Source organism: Silurus meridionalis, chromosome 5 (genome assembly GCF_014805685.1).
Source record: "Silurus meridionalis isolate SWU-2019-XX chromosome 5, ASM1480568v1, whole genome shotgun sequence".
NCBI classification, from domain to species: domain Eukaryota; kingdom Metazoa; phylum Chordata; class Actinopteri; order Siluriformes; family Siluridae; genus Silurus; species Silurus meridionalis.
Window position 1 is genome coordinate 28,364,269 of NC_060888.1, and position 5,000 is coordinate 28,369,268.

At 43.0% G+C, this 5,000-nt stretch overlaps 1 protein-coding gene across 1 annotated transcript in view; it reads left to right on the forward strand.

Annotated features, from left to right (window-relative positions):
* The window catches only part of LOC124385610 (transmembrane and coiled-coil domain protein 3-like), a 9,063-nt gene that overhangs the window by 1,591 nt on the left and 2,472 nt on the right, over nucleotides 1-5,000 (forward strand). The gene's annotated exons all lie outside the window — the stretch shown is intronic.

The window sequence follows — 5,000 nt, forward strand, 5'->3', positions numbered from 1 at the left end:
CCCAAACCGTTACTGCACATTACAGCCAGACAAAACACGCCCCAAACCGTTACTGCACATTACAGCCAGACAAAACACGCCCCAAACCGTTACTGCACATTACAGCCAGACAAAACACACGTCCCAAACCGTTACTGCACATTACAGCCAGACAAACACACGCCCCAAACCGTTACTGCACATTACAGCAGACAAAACACACGTCCCAAACCGTTACTGCACATTACAGCCAGACAAAACACACGTCTCAAACCGTTACTGCACATTACAGCAGACAAAACACACGTCTCAAACCGTTACTGCACATTACAGCCAGACAAACACACGTCCCAAACCGTTACTGCACATTACAGCCAGACAAAACACACGTCTGTGTGTGTGTGTGTGTGTGTGTCTCTGTCTGTCTGTGTGTGTGTGTGTGTGTGTGTGTGTGTGTGTGTGTCTGTCTGTCTGTGTGTGTGTGTGTGTGTGTGTGTGTGTGTGTGTCTGTCTGTCTGTCTGTGTGTGTGTGTCTGTGTGTGTGTGTGTGTGTGTAAGGCCCGTTATTTGTTTAGAATCCTGTTTATTCACAAATCCTTTCTTGTTGTTTGTTTTTAAATAAAGTTCTCTGAAATGTGATGTCACGGTTATAAACACTTATAATGTGTTGTATAATAAATATTTTCTGTTAATTTAAAAGATTTACTGGTTGAAATTGAAGAAAACTGAAGAGGGAATGAATCTAAAATAAAAATCTGAAGTTATTACGAAAACTTTTTCCATGTGGAGTTTCACAGTAAGCAGGCGTGATGTTGAAGCTGTAAATATCTGATCTCGTATCATCAGAGACACACAGGAGTCTTCTTACAGTGTTTATTCTGGTCAAACTGGTTCCTGCTGAACACTGACTGGTTTGTCCCATTTCACACCTACTCATTTAAATGGAAATGTGTTTTTATCTTGGTTTGATGCAACCTGATGGTCACATGACTAATCATTTCATCTGAATACAAATGTCATTAAAATAATTTAACCCTAATGAAAGTAAACACACAGCAGATGATCAAGGTGTGTTTGGACTGATGGAGTGATGGAGTAATTGGTGGAGGGTTTAATGGAGTGATGGAGGGACTGATGGAGTAAATGATGGAATGTTGGAGTGATTAATGGAGTGATGGAATAAGTAATGAAGTGAGAAATATATATAATACTTTGTGCAGTTTAGCAGATGTCTGTTTTGTCTGGCTGTAATGTGCAGTAACGGTTTGGGACGTGTGTTTTGTCTGGCTGTAATGTGCAGTAACGGTTTGGGACGTGTGTTTTGTCTGGCTGTAATGTGCAGTAACGGTTTGGGACGTGTGTTTTGTCTGGCTGTAATGTGCAGTACGGTTTGAGACGTGTGTTTGTGTGTGTGTGTTTTGTCTGGCTGTAATGTGCAGTAACGGTTTGGGACGTGTGTTTTGTCTGGCTGTAATGTGAAGTAACGGTTTGGGACGTGTTTTGTCTGGCTGTAATGTGCAGTAACGGTTTGGGACGGTGTTTTGTCTGGCTGTAATGTGCAGTAACGGTTTGGGACGTGTGTTTTGTCTGGCTGTAATGTGCAGTAACGGTTTGGGACGGTGTTTTGTCTGGCTGTAATGTGCAGTAACGGTTTGAGACGGTGTTTTGTCTGGCTGTAATGTGCAGTAACGGTTTGAGACGTGTGTTTTGTCTGGCTGTAATGTGCAGTAACGGTTTGGGACGTGTGTTTTGTCTGGCTGTAATGTGCAGTAACGGTTTGGGACGGTGTTTTGTCTGGCTGTAATGTGCAGTAACGGTTTGGGACGGTGTTTTGTCTGGCTGTAATGTGCAGTAACGGTTTGAGACGTGTGTTTTGTCTGGCTGTAATGTGCAGTAACGGTTTGAGACGTGTGTTTTGTCTGGCTGTAATGTGCAGTAACGGTTTGGGACGTGTGTTTTGTCTGGCTGTAATGTGCAGTAACGGTTTGAGACGCGTGTGTTTTGTCTGGCTGTAATGTGCAGTAACGGTTTGGGACGTGTTTTGTCTGGCTGTAATGTGCAGTAACGGTTTGGGACGGTGTTTTGTCTGGCTGTAATGTGCAGTAACGGTTTGGGACGCGTGTTTTGTCTGGCTGTAATGTGCAGTAACGGTTTGGGACGTGTGTTTTGTCTGGCTGTAATGTGCAGTAACGGTTTGGGACGTGTGTTTTGTCTGGCTGTAATGTGCAGTAACGGTTTGGGACGTGTGTTTTGTCTGGCTGTAATGTGCAGTAACGGTTTGGGACGTGTGTTTTGTCTGGCTGTAATGTGCAGTAACGGTTTGAGACGTGTTTTGTCTGGCTGTAATGTGCAGTACGGTTTGAGACGGTGTTTTGTCTGGCTGTAATGTGCAGTAACGGTTTGGGACGTGTGTTTTGTCTGGCTGTAATGTGCAGTAACGGTTTGGGACGTGTGTTTTGTCTGGCTGTAATGTGCAGTAACGGTTTGAGACGTGTGTTTTGTCTGGCTGTAATGTGCAGTAACGGTTTGAGACGTGTGTTTTGTCTGGCTGTAATGCAGTAACGGTTTGGGACGTGTGTTTTGTCTGGCTGTAATGTGCAGTAACGGTTTGGGACGTGTTTTGTCTGGCTGTAATGTGCAGTAACGGTTTGGGACGTGTGTTTTGTCTGGCTGTAATGTGCAGTAACGGTTTGGGACGTGTGTTTTGTCTGGCTGTAATGTGCAGTAACGGTTTGGGACGTGTTTTGTCTGGCTGTAATGTGCAGTAACGGTTTGGGACGTGTGTTTTGTCTGGCTGTAATGTGCAGTAACGGTTTGGGACGTGTGTTTTGTCTGGCTGTAATGTGCAGTAACGGTTTGGGACGTGTGTTTTGTCTGGCTGTAATGTGCAGTAACGGTTTGGGACGTGTGTTTTGTCTGGCTGTAATGTGCAGTAACGTGTACAGTCGGGTTTCTTTCCACTACTGCAGTTATTTTCTCCCTCAGGGCAGAAGAATCTAAACACCGCTCAGACTCGTCTTGCAGGTTGTGTGTGTATGTTGTATGCTTGATAAACTCAATCTCTGTGTGTGTTTGTGTGTGTGTGTTTAAGCTTGTTTGGACTCGCTGTAGAAACTGGTACATCACACTCCATCGCACCTCTGTGTGTTTTCTTGCAGTACTCAGAGTTGTGCAATGCCTTTTGGGTAAATTCTGTTTCTGAGGCTCGCAGTGCTGATCAACTTCTCCTTCATCAAACACCCATTTAATGATCTTCAGGAATGAAGGGAACGACTTTCTGAACTAATAGTTTTCTTACCTAATGACTTTCTGAACTAAAGATTTACTGTCCTCATATTTTTTTGTTTGTTTACTGATCTAACGAGTTCCTGACTTATTGACTTCCTGAAGAAATGATATACTGATTGATGGAATGATGAATAAAATAGTGTCTCAGTCACTAAGTAACTGATTCAATGTTGAAGTTACTGATGTGTAACCAATCAGAACACACTGTTTTGCTCTCAGCCAATGAGAAGAGAGTGTATGTGACAGTTTTATGTGAGAGTGGCGAAAAAACTCAGCATGCAAAAAAAAGGAAGTGAAAGTTTTCTGTGTTGTACAAACTAAAAAGTGTGTTCTTTCTTTCTCTCTCTCTCTCTCTCTCTCTCTCCGATAATGCTTATTTTAGAGTTTAGAATTAATACTAAATTAAAAATGTATTTTTGCTGCTGACTAAAAAAATACATTTTATTGAGATATTGAACACGTGTGTGTGTGTGTGTGTGTGTGTGTGTGTGTGTGTGTGTGTGTGTGTGTGTCTGTAAGGGGTCTCTGTTGTTATCTGTGGTGTTTTTTCATGAGAAGAAAGAGGAAGAAACAGAGGGACGAGGCGATCCTGCTCTAATCTTTACTTTAGCTCACGCCACTTCCCGATTTCCCCCAAATGAGATAAATCTGAAAAGAAACAGAACAGAAACACAGAGGAAACCCATGTGTTAGTGTGTGTGTGTGTGTGTGTGTGTGTGTGTGTGTGTGTGTGTGTGTGTGTGTTAAATGAACTTCTCCCATTAGGGGGCGCCACAGCGGATCATCCGTCTCCATCCCCCCCGTCCTCTACATCTGCCTCTTTCACACCAACTATGCATGTCTTCCCTCACCACATCCATAAACCTCCTCCTTGATCTTCCTCTTTTGTGTGTTAAATGAAAGTTATTTTTAAATAAAGATGATATATTTTACATGTATGAGGAAGAAATGTACATACACAGACAATTAGTTGGACAGAAGGACTGATGTACAGAGACACAGCTGAACAGACAGTAAGACAGACAGGTGGACAGTAAGGCAGATGGACAGTAAGACAGACAGATGGATGGACAGACAGGTGGGCAGTTAGACAGACAGACAGATGGACAGACAGGTGGATAGTAAGACAGACAGGTGGACAGTAAGACAGATGGACAGTAAGGCAGACAGATGGACAGTAAGACAGACTGACGGATGGACAGACAGGTGGACAGTTAGACAGATGGACAGACAGGTGGACAGTAAGGCAGATGGACAGTAAGACAGACAGATGGACAGTAAGACAGACAGACGGATGGACAGACAGGTGGACAGTAAGACAGACAGGTGGACAGTGAGGCAGATGGACAGTAAGACAGACAGATGGACAGTAAGACAGATGGACAGTAAGACAGACAGATGGACAGTAGGACAGACAGACGGATGGACAGACAGGTGAACAGTAAGACAGACAGGTGGACAGTGAGGCAGATGGACAGCAAGACAGACAGATGGACAGTAAGACAGATGGACAGTAAGACAGACAGACGGATGGACAGACAGGTGGAGCATCACAGAAATGTTACAGTAAATAAAGGACTATAAACATCGTATGATAAAATGGTCACAGTTTTTTTTTCACAAAATTGAACAAATAAAAGAGAAATGAAGATTTTTTTGGTGTTTTTTTATTAAAACAGTTTTTTTAATTTAGAAGTCGATTCTTATCAAAACTTTTTTCTGGATGTGAAGAG